This window comes from Onychomys torridus, chromosome 7 (genome assembly GCF_903995425.1).
Source record: "Onychomys torridus chromosome 7, mOncTor1.1, whole genome shotgun sequence".
Classification (NCBI taxonomy): Eukaryota; Metazoa; Chordata; class Mammalia; order Rodentia; family Cricetidae; genus Onychomys; species Onychomys torridus.
Window position 1 is genome coordinate 82,227,234 of NC_050449.1, and position 13,011 is coordinate 82,240,244.

Here is a 13,011-nt window from a genome sequence, read left to right on the forward strand (position 1 = left end):
TTTGCCCCGCACAGGATAAACCACCGGTCCACCTTGATAAGACTTTTAAGATTCCTACTCTGTCAAAGAAAGTGGCAGATTTGGGGTGTTCTTAATCAATTTTTCCAAATGATACTATTGAGATTCAGCTAAACTATGCAGTGCCCCAAAAACTTTTAATCCAAACTGAGATGTTGAGCTGTCAATGTGTATCATCTAGAAAGAAACAGCTGTCAGTTATCACAGATATGATGGCTGTAACTTTTAGATGAAATATTGATGACTTCTTAGAGACCAGCTGGTAATCACCACTCCTTTTGATTGCGAGGCTGATGATTCTGCGGAGTGGGCTTTGCTATAATTTCTCAGTGAATTTTGCTTGAGGGAATATGTATTCATTTCATGTTCAATCTTTAAGAAGAACTTCGAGCGGTCTTCCTGTCAAACCTGCATTCAAGAGGAGAAGATGCCCTTGCCCTTTTATGTCTCCAAGTTCCAAAGGCCTCTTCTCTTCACTGGATAAGCAAGTGATAACATCAAGAATCAGCGGTGTCTAGGAAGCTGGTTGTGATTTGGTTGAAGATCTGGTAACAGAGTTCTATTTGGGCTCACTACAAATGGAAGAAGGAGCTTCCATTTGGGAATAGTGCCTTCTAGAAAAAAGAGCCAGAATAGAAGATGTGTAGAATCAGGGTTGATCAAGTGGTGGGGTATGTAAGGTCATTGCATGCCCATGCCCCTCTCCCAGCACAGGTTGCCTTGCATACTTTCAAAGCTCCAGAGACATTTGATGGGAGCAGCACTGGTTTGTCATTTCTCATATCAAGAAACAGGCTGGCAGATCCCTCTGAAGCAAGGAGGCATACAACAGAGTTGACCCTGTACTCAGATAACAGAAGCAACTTGAAAGTGTCTTCTCCACTCACGCTGATGAATGATGTGCATGAAAGAAAATATTGCTGGGAATTCACTCTCATCCTAATATCAAGTGTCTTAGTTAGGGTTTTTATTGTTGTGAAGAGACATCATAACCATGGTAATTCTTATAAATGAAAACATTTTATTGGGGTGATTTGCTTACAGTTCAGAGGTTTAGTCCATTGTCATCATGGCGGGGAGCATGGCAGACATGGCGCTGGTGAAGTAGCTGAGAGTCTATATCTTGTAGGCAACAGGAAATGATCTGAGACACTGGGTTGTATCCTAAATAAATAGGAAACCTCAAAGCCCACCCCCACAGTGACACACTTCCTCCAACAAGGCTATACCCACTTCAACAAAGCCATACTTCCTAATAATGCCACTCCCTTTGGGGACCATTTTCTTCCAAACAACCACACTAAGTAAACTGCAAAAAGCATCTCTACCCTTCATCTACTCCAGAAGAAAGGATTATTGACTTTTCCTTTCCTTCCTTCCTCCCTCCCTCCCTTCCTTCCCTCCTTCCTTTCTTTTTTCTTTCTTCTTTCCTCTCTTTTCTTCCTTCCCTTCTCTTTCCTCCTTCCTTTCTTTTTTACTGTTTTGTCAAGTGGCATATTTGTTTTGTTACCCCTCACCATTACTTCTTTTGCTTTAAAAAATTTCATATCCCAGCCGGGCGGTGGTGGCGCATGCCTTTAATCCCAGCACTCGGGAAGCAGAGGCAGGTGGATCTCTGTGAGTTCAAGGCCAGCCTGGTCTCCAAAGTGAGTTCCAGGAAAGGCGCAAAGCAACACAGAGAAACCCTGTCTCGAAAAACAAACAAACAAAAAAAAAATTCATATCCCATATACTTTTACTTTTTGATATTTTGTTTCTTTTTTATTTCCTCAACTCCTTTATAATTACTTATTCATACTTTAATTGACTAATTTTTAATTTCCTAGCTCATCTTAGAAGGATTTGTAGCTATTTTTCTATCAGTTTTTGAGGGTATAGTTGTTGTTCCCAATTGTTTATTATTATGTTTAAATATCTGGTTTGCTTTTGAAGTTGTTAGTGTGATCTTCCTTGTATATGGTAATGGGGATTGAGACTTCAAGCAAAGTGTGTTTATTAAGAACACTTTCAGCTGGGTGATGGTGGCACACACCATTAATACTAGCACTGGATGCGGGGCAGTGCAGAGCCAGGCATATCTTTGTGAGTTCTAGGCTACAGAGTGAGTTCTAGGAAAGGCACCAAAGATACACAGAGAAATCCTCTCTCAAACAAACAAACAAACAAACAAACAAACACTACTTTCAGTGCCTGGAAAGATGACTCAATGACTCAGCAGTTCAGAGTACTTTTTGCTCTTGCAGAGGACTTGTGCTCACTTCCTGGACTCAATGGTAGCTCACAACCATCTATAGCTCCAGTTCCAGGGAATCAGATGTCATCTTCCTGTCTTTGTAAGCATGAGATTCTCAAGTGATGCACATACATACATACAGATAAAACACTCTTACATATAATAAAATAAATAAATCCTTTTTAAAAGTTAAAAAAGAACACCCCCACATAAAACAAGAATAGAAATTCATCTCAACAGACGCACAGATTTCAGTGGAGAAACACAAGAAATAAAATTTACTAAAGAGATAGATATCTTGAAAAAAAGAAATTTTAGAAATAAAGATCTCAATAAATCAAACATAAAATTCAGTGTAGAACATCACTAGTAGCATCACCAATAGATCAAACACAAAGAATATCAGGCATTGAAGATAGAATTAAAGAATTATTACATCCAGACACCAATAAAGAAACTAAAATAAGCAACCAGGGCCATACCTTTCAGAAATCCAGCAGGAATAAGAGGCCATACTCTATAAACTAGAGAGAGAAAGAAATCATCCAACCGTGAGGAAAGATATGGACATTGAAGTACGGAAGACATTTAGAACCTCAAATGGACATGAACAGAAAACAGTTTTCCATGTTGTATTATAGTCAAAATGCTGACTATAAAACACAGAATATTGAAAGCTGCAAATAGAATTGAAAAGTTACTTACCAAGGCAAGTTTATCAAAACAACAGACCAGATAACCTCTCAACAGAGTCCCTAAAAGCCAGAAAAATGTAGGATGGTGTATTTCAAACACTGAGAGTAAGCAACTGCCAACAAGATTTCTATATCCACCCCCAAAAAATGCTTTAAATTGAGGGAGAAATAAAGATCTTCAGTGATAAGCACCAACTAAAGTAATTCATGACCACTGCACCAGAATTGCAGAAATAATTCAAGGAGTCCTGCATACAGCAGAGGAAAAAATGCTCATAGTCATATGAGCTTGTGAAAAAAAAAATCTCATGAGAAGAGTAGATGAATGACCCAGGAAACCAACATCTCTAAGATGAATAGGGATAATGAAAATAAAGAATACTCAAATCAACCAAGAAAAAAAGAATCCCAACATACTTACAGCAATTAGCATATATTTCATGTTATGATTTGAATATGAAATGTCTCCCATTGGCTTATATGTTTGAATACCTGGTTTTCAGTTGCTGGCACTGTTTTGAGAGATTGTGAAACCTTTGGGAGGTAAGGCTGTGGTGGGGAGTGATATTGAAGATTATAGGCCAGCCCTACTTCTGCAAGAACACCCAGTTTCCTGGTGAGCTGAGACATGAGCAAGATATACTGCAAGCTCCTGTCACTACTGATAGAAGCTGGTCCTATTGCCTTTCCTACCATGAAACAGGGCAAAAATAAATCCTTCTTTTAAGCTGCTTTTTGCCAGGTATTTGGTCACAGTTATAATAAAAGTAAATAATGTAACTCCTAGTCATGACCCTAAATATAAACAGACTAGAATTTCTAATTAAAAGATGCAGACTGATTGGATTAGAAAATAAAACTCACCTATTTTCTGTCTGAAAGAAACATGCTTCACTGGCAAAGGAGCACACAGGGAGAAAAGAGAAGATATAAACGAGGTAATTATAATTCAAAAAATGAAAGAAAAAAGTACACAGATGGAAAATGAGATGATGGAAAAGAATATTACAAACAAATGAAATATCAGAGCAACCTGGAATATCTACACTTGTATTTGACAAAATAGACTTCCAGTAAAAATTAAGCAGAAGAGATAAAAAGTCTTAATAATAATAATAATAATAATAATAATAATAATGAATTTATACATCAAGAAGATATAAAAACATGTGCACCAAACATTGGTGTACCCAATTCCATAAAACAAACACTATTGGACATAAGAGACAAATGAGTCCAGAAGTAAAAGTAGCTGAAGATAATATTATACTCTCCAACAGCTAGATCACACAGACAAAATAGTTAACAAAGAAATTTAAAATTAAACTGCATCATAGAGAAATGGATGTAATGGCCATCTACAGAATAGTTCCTCCAATAAAACTGTGGGATATACATTCTCTTCAGCTGACTATGGAACTTCCTCCAGAAGACATCACATGTTAGGCTGTAATACAAGTCTTAACAAACATAAAAGGTTTCAAATAATTTCTTACATCCTATCAGTCCATAAAACTAGAAATCAACAGCAAGAGAAACAACAGCAACTCTATAAAGGCATGGAATTTGAACAATATGCTTTTGATCAATCAATGAGTTGTTGAAAAAATAAGAGAGAAAGTAAAACTAACTAAGAACCAAATAGGTATGAAAATACCACGTAACTAATGTGTGGAATACAGCAAAGGCAGGTCTACAAGGGAAGCCTGGAGCTATACGTACCTACATTTTAAGAAATGGAAAGAGCTCAACAAAATAACCTAATGACGTACTCCAAGGTCTTTGGTAAGCAAAACAAGCCAAATTCAAAATTAGTAGAATTAACAAAGATATAGAATTAACAAAGATCAGAGCTGAATGAATGAAATGGAAGCCAAAACAATGATCCAAAGTATCAACTAAAGAAAAGCCTGGCCCTTTGAAAATATAAAAAAAAAATATTGACAAAACTTTAGGAAAACTAACGGGGAGAGAGAGAGAGAGAGAGAGAGAGAGAGAGAGAGAGAGAGAGAGAGAGAGAGAGAGAGAACACTAACATTAATAAAATTTGAGGTGAAAATGAGATATTACAACATGTTAGAAGATCATGAAGATCATTAAGGTATATTTTGAAAAAATATTATACTCCAATAAATTGGCAATCTATAAAAGTTAGCAAATGTAGCATATGGAAATTGAAACAAGAGGATGAAAACAACCTAAACGGATCTGTAATGAGGACACATAAACTTAAATAATTTCCAAGTGAAGATTTACAAATGTTCAAAAAATACATAAAAAAAGATCAACATCTTCAGCCATTGGAGAAATTTAAGTGAAAAACTACATTCAAATTTCATCTCACTTTAGTCAGAATGGCTATTACAGAGAAACAAATAGGTGGGTGGAAGAAAGGAACAGACACACAGACACACAGTCTCATACACATACTACTGGTGGGGATACAAATTAATTTAGTCACTGTGTAAATGAAGTTTCCTGAAAAAAATTAAAACTAGAAAATCCATATAATCCAGGTGCTCCTAGGTACATACTCAGAACAATCAAAGGTGGTTTACTATTGAGATACCTGCATGCACATGTGTCTATGTGTGTGTGTGTGTGTGTGTGTGTGTGTGTGTGTGTGTGTGTGTATGTGTGTATGTGTGTGTGTATGTGTGTGTGTGTGTGTGTGTGTATGTGTGTGTGTATGTGTGTATGTATGTCTATGTGTGTGTGTGTGTGTGTGTCTATGTGTGTATGTGTGTCTATGTGTGTCTATGTGTGTATGTGTGTGTGTATCTGTGTGTGTGTGTCTGTGTGTGTGTATGTGTGTATGTATGTCTATGTGTGTGTCTGTGTGTGTGTCTATGTGTGTATGTGTGTGTGTGTGTGTGTGTGTGTGTCTATGTGTGTATGTGTGTGTGTATATGTGTGTGTGTGTGTGTGTGTGTGTGTGTGTGTGTATGTGTGTGTGTGTATGTGTGTGTCTGTGTGTGTGTCTGTGTGTATGTATGTCTATGTGTGTGTCTGTGTGTGTGTGTATGTGTGTGTGTGTGTGTGTGTCTGTGTGTGTGTGTCTATGTGTGTATGTGTGTATGTGTGTATGTGTGTGTGTCGTGTGTGTGTGTATATGTGTGTATGTGTGTGTGTATGTGTGTCTATGTGTGTATGTTGTGTGTATCGTGTGTGTGTATATGTGTGTGTATGTGTGTGTGTGTGTGTGTGTGTGTATGTTTATGGGAGTGGGAATGAGACTGCCACTCTTGCCATGTTGCACATGTGGTGTTTAGAGGGCAACTTGCAAGAATCTCTTCTCTATTTGCACCATATGGGTCCTGGGAAATGAACCCAGGTCACCAAGATTGGTGGCACTGAGCTGTCTTGCCAGTGAGCTGTCTTACCAGCCTCCATACCCATGTTTTGCATGCAGTATTCACAAAAGCCAAGTTATAAAATTAGTTTAGGTGCTCACCAGTAGTTGAACAGATAAATAATACACATTGCGTGTCACATACACAACAGGGTTTTATTCCATTGTAAAGAATGAAATAATTGTCCTTTTCAGACATAGAACTAGAGGTCATCATGTTAAACAAAGTATTTCAGACTCACAAACAAAAGTATCACATTTTTTCTCCTATGTGGAATTTATAACACTAAAGGACATGAAAGTGAAAGCGGTCTATGGATGCTTTAGGAGTGAAAGGGGAGGGAAGATATGAGGCCAATAAGGGATAAAATGACTAAAGTAAATTATATACCTGCATGAACATGTCATATTGAGACCCACTGTTTTGTTTGTCTAATAATATACAATAAAAAATTCTTTAGAGTTAAAAAACAGGCTGTCCAGCTCCTGGAGTCTGTAAGCCCTCTGATCATTATTCTAAGTTGAAAAATCATCCAGGCTTCATACTAAAATTACCCATGCTTGAGTCCAACTTGCCCAGATTTTTCTTGATATTTTATTTTCAAATTGTCAAAAAGCTTATCAATGAAGCTCATGATGGGGCCTTTCCCACACAGATAATGGTTTTCCAAATATGATGTCCTACACTTCCACAATGCCTTAATGGATTGACTCTGCTTGACTGAACTCTGTTTCCATGATTCTCTCCACATGAAATGTTCTCTTTGCCCTCTTCTGTTTTGTTTCCTTCCATCCCCAAAACCCAGCTCATAAGCTCCACATTTTGGTGAAAACATCTCCACTTTTTTTTCTCTGTACCTATTAGAATTTTGTATACATGACCAAGACAACGTCTACTAATTTACCCTGCTGGGAAGACTAGCTGCCACCTGAACTTAAAGCAGCCTGAGGGGGAGACTGCGGAATAATTTCTCCTTATAAATATCTTCCCATTATAATGCCTCTCCCTCTGGTACCCAGGGCCTTTAAAAAAAATAAGCAAACAAAAAACCAAAACTAATTGTTTATTGAGCTTTTTTTTTTTTTTTAAATGTGATTGTATATGTGAAAGCTCATATAAAATAGCTCTCAAAATGACTCAAGGAAATAGATGGTATTTTTATATCCATTTTGCACACCCCTCAAACCAGCAGCTTCCGTTTGTAAGAATTTATTGTGAGTGTTCTATTCTTGTGCATATAAAACTAGCCAGTCACAAAGTTGTTCATTTTAGCAGTAATTGTGATAAAGGGCAGAAGCTTAGCTAGGGAATTGACTGACAAAACTGGGCATTTTCTTTAAAAACAGGGTCTCTCTATATAACTCTGGCTGATCTAGAATTCTCTATTTAAACCAGACAGGCCTTGAACTCAGAGATCCACCTGCCTACTTCTCTGGGACTAATATCATGCTCCACTAAACCCATGTCAAACCATGGAAGTTTAAACAATGTAATATTCTTGCATCTGTTGGAAAGAATGGATTTCTCTGATCTGGTTTGGAAGAGGCTCTGAGACATACCTTACTAAACGGAAAAGGGCAAAGCAGACGAGTTGTAGTAGATGTATATATTCTGTGGATAGAACAATATATGCATGTGTATATTTGTAGACGTCTTTTTAAATAGAAACACAGAGCCAAATGCAAAGTTAAAAGCCCAAGAGGTCAGAGCAGTAGCTAAGAGCTGATACTAAAAAAACTTTCTTACCCTTCACTGCCACTGTTGTCCTTCCCCTCAGAAAGAAACCTACTTCCTGTGTATCTGCCTTTATATTGACTTTCTGTTCTGCGTTCTCATTGGTTGTAAACCCAACCACATGACCTCCTCATCACTGCTTGTCTATACAGACCTCCAGATCTTGTATAGTTTGTATTGAGGTTAAAGGCATGTGTCTCCATGCTGGCTGTATCCTTGAACACACAGAGATCTGCCTAGCTCTGCCTCCCAAGTGCTGCGATTAAAGGCATGCACCACCACTGCCCAGCTTCTGCTATGGTTTGCTCTGACCCCAAGGCAACTTTATTAATATACAAATAAAATCACATTTCAGTACAAATAAAATATCACCATATATATTTGCTTATCTGTGCATAGATTATTTCTGGAAAGATGTATAAGAAGTTGATAATACATTTCCTCTAAGGAGAGGAACCTGGAAACAAGCTGCTACTTTAGCCTTATGTAGCCCACACCATTATCCACCTGCAGTGTACCTCACTCCTTAAGATTCAGTCATACAGTCTCAATGTGCTATTGCTGTAAAGAGACACCATGACCATGGAATCTCTTATAATGGAAAGAAGTTAATTGGGACTTGCTTACAGTTTCAGATATTTAGTACATTGTCATCATGGTGAGGAGCATGGCAGCATTCAGGCAGACATGGTGCTGGAAAAATAGCTGAATGTTCTACATCTGGATCCGTAGGCAGTAGGAAGAGAGACAGCCACTGGGCCTGGCTTGGACCTTGAAACCTCAAAGCCTATTCTGAGTGACACACTTCCTCCAAAAGGCCACACCTCCTAGTCCTTTCAAATGTTCCACTCCCTGGTGACCAAGTATTCACATTTATGAGCCCATGTGGGCCATTTTCTTTCAAACCACCACATATGCCATCAATGAAAGTGGACTTAATAACTTTATTTTTAAATATAACAGGCATTGGATTGAATAAGTAGGTTTGAGAGAATCATTACGTCATGGTAGAATTCTTTCTTTTTAATTAAAAACTGCGAAGGCCTAGGCTGCATTTCCATGGTATAGTGCTTGCTTATCATTCTCAAGGACCTGGATTTGATCCTAAGCACTACTACAATCAACTCAAACACCAAGACCATGCAGCAACATGTTAAACCATAAAATTGGCAGTATGTTAAAACATACAATTAGTAGATCCCTTTGAATAGAAATGTTTAATGTTCATCATATTAAAGCTATTCTTGCTCTACTAATGCTAGGAGCCTCTCAAACATCCATTGATAGAGAAAGCCATTGAACTCTTCATGCTTATTCAGCTCCCTTCCAGGTGTGCATTCATGACTTTTTCCTCTAAAGGCATTCCAGCTGAGCTGTGAGCCTCCAAGGCTTTCATGACCACTGATTGCTGCTATTTTTGTTTTTCTCCATCTTTCTGATGGTGTTCCACTGTCCCTCCTGTGGTTGCCCTTGTCTGATCTTTAGTATTTTAATTAATGTTGCTTAATTATACTTGGCTCCCTGAGGCTTTTTAAAGGGTGAATTCAATGGAGGGGACTCAGTGAATTCTCCAATCTCCTGCAGTTATCAAGAACTTTATATCCAGGGGCACACCTACTCATTTCTGAGATATCAGTCACACCACAGAAAAGTATAGTGGGACATTTGGGAGGTGAAGGGACCTGACAAATGACTCTTTTATTCTAGCCCACAAGATGAGATTGCATGTTTGGTATGGAGGAGGCAAAATTGTACTCTTTCCCTGTTGATTATATTGGAGGGGTGTTGCCTGGGACTGAGAATTGAATTGATACAACAGTTCAGAAGGCTAAAAACACGCACATTATTAATATGTCTTATATGCCACAGTGACCTTCATGAGGAAATGAAGGCCCAGAGAGACAGTTAAGAGATGGGTGCATGTATACTGTGGTAGACTAAGCTCAGAAAGTTGTGATGAGGCAAAGAGGCTTTGTCTAGGGTTGTTAACTATGAAGAAGTGACCAGGAAGATATGGTTTGGTACAACAAGGTTTGTTTGTGAAAATGTCCCCTGGCTACAACTTCCTATCCTTGATGATAAGAATAGCACCTTCCTTTTGGTCTAGGGAGGGATATTTCACATGGGAATTTCATCTCTTGCTTTGAATAAGAGGAAGAGGAAGGAGGAAGGAAAGAAGTAACAGGAGGAGGAGGGGAATAATAATAATGATGATGATGATTTTCTTTCCTTACGTGCTGTTTTTTAGTTGTATTACCTCAAAATAACCAATATACCATAAATAGCACATTTGGGGGTAGCATGTTCTGAACTCTCTCAATATTAAAACAATTTAGTTACATCTCATTGGGTGACATCCATGGGACACTGCGAACTAAATAGAGCCTAGAAGCAGATGAAAACTTGTGGGTTTCTAGCCCCCTATATGTCATCCTTATCCCGTTAAAGGTGATGGATATGGTTCGGTATCCCACACTATGTCCTTATGGTCACCTTCAGCTGTCCCTCATGTTGAGGAGAATGTTCTTAAAACATCTGAAGTTCAGCTCTTCTATGTAGTAGAAATTGCCCTCTATTCTGATTTCTTATGGTTGCGATTTGATCTCCTTAGAGCCTTTGGCCTGACCAGGATTGACATCTTCAGGTCCCCCTGGTGTCCTCATCCTGATTGGCCTCTTTATGTTTTGATTTTACCACAAAGGTATTTTTCTTTAGATTTTTGCCTAGATTCAGACTTAATGAATACATAATTAGTCTCTCCACATCTATTCCTTGGGTCAGGTTTCAGTGGTTTTGCTGCTGCAGTGTACCAATCAGTTGTTTCTTTCTCTTGAACATCTCCCAATACAGTTTTCTAAGTTGTTCCCACTATCCAGAAGGTAACATTTTGCTGAATAATGCATGCTTCAGGGTGGAGTATACCATGTGCAATTACTGTTTCTGTGAAAATAAGCAAAGATGGATCAATGAGAACATGCCAAGACTATCTATCCTGAGTGTGCTAGGACAGTGAGCCACCATTACTTGCATTTGGCAGACTCAAAGGCAGAAAGAGCAGTGAGAAAGCATTATAGAGGGAAAAGACAGCATGTCCAGTGTACCCTGCTTACAGTGTAGGGAAGCTACTGGCTCTTCAAGGAGAAGGAAAGTGTCCTGTAATGGGGAAGGATGGGTTTGCGTTTACCATAAGTTAGAGGCAGGTTGAGAGTTAAAGAAGACGTTGGTCATCAACAAGTCTTGACAATAAGTTAGTAATAGTTGTAACATAGCTTATGGTCTGGCTTACTGGGCTGTAAGGTCTATCCATTTTAGTCTATGGCCTAGCTATTATCTACTTATATATTCAATCTCTCAATTCTGAAATGCAAATTTACTGCTCCTAATGCTTAAACACATCTGAAATTAGATTATGTCTTATGTTTTACATGGCATGTTTTAGTTGGCAAAGGGTTTTCTCTCTTTGTAGTTAATAAAATAACCTCACTTAAAACATCATAGTATCTTAGACTTGATAAAATATAATATTGTGGTGAAAGGTTTTGTACCATAATGAGGACAGCCATTAAAGTATTTCAATATGTATTTTAAGCCAGCTTTATATGGTCATTCCTGGAAGTGAAGCTTCCTGTGAGGAAAAAAGCTGCACCCACGTTAAATTTTGAAGGCTGAAAAACAGATTAGAACTTCTATGATTGTAGATAGCTGGGATGTTGCAGGTCAAGAGCTAAATTATCATGGGCAATCTTAATCCCCCTCCCCCCAATAGTCACTCATTACTCATCTCTGTGTTTGACCCAGTATCCCTGTGACTATTAGGAAAATCTTTTGGAAATGCACTAACTAACCATCTGATCTCCATTAACTGCACTAACAGACTCAAGTTTCCATCAACTGACTGAGCTATCACCCCAGCCCCATTTTTCTCTTTCTTTAAAAAGAATGGAGTCCAGGCTGGGCATGGCAATGCATGCCTTTAATCTCAGTACTTGGGGGCCAGAGGCACATGGATTTCTGTGAGTTCAAGGCCATCATGGACTGTAAGTGAGTATCAGATCAGTCAGGGCTACATAGTGGGGCTCTGGAGAGAAGCAAGGGGTAGGGTAGGATAAATGCATGAATCTATATTTTTTCAATTTATTTTATGGGTATTTTACCTGCATGTATATCTGAATACTATACACATACCTCAGAATCAAACCCAGGTCCTCTGGACGATCAGCCCATGCTCTTAACCACTAACTCATCTCCCAGGAGTCTATATTTTTATGCATTTCTAGGTCTTTAAATGTTAGCAGTGCATTTTAGAACAAAACACTAAGGAAGTAGTAACGTAGGTGCCTTTGGATCAAAAGCAGCCAGCATTTAACTGTTATACAGGAGGAAGGGAGTTGAATCTGCTTGTTCACAGCCCAGACACTGCCTCAAGGAAAAGCCAGGTACCCTTGCTCCTGGTTTCCCATGTCTACTCTGCTCATCTTTATGAGATACCATTGTTATATCCTGTTTGATGGCCTTTGATGAGTCCAGGGACTATTGTTGGTCCAATTTATCTTGACTGAGAGACTTGGCTATGGGCCTATGTGATGTTTCCCATGCCTGCCTGAGGTTGTTGCCACACTGACAATAAGAGGAAGCTTTTCCTTCTTTCTCTCATGGTCCTAATATAGGGATTAAAGCCTTTGGATGAATTTTCCATGCATAGTACTTTGAGCTGAAGTCACTTTTACCTTCTGCAGACTTTCCCACTGAATGCTTCCCACTCTCTACAGTTTGTGCCTTCTTAGGACTGTTGCCCTTGTCCTTGAATACTGGACATTCTCCAGTCCCTGTCTCTGTGGCTTGACTCCTTATGTTTTGCTCTCATGGATACCAATGAATAGAGACAGAAGTATTAATGCAACTCTATCTAGTTAAAAGGGAGGTTTATGTTGTGGGGTAACTTATAAGTACAGGGATAGGTTACAGGGTCTGGGAAAGG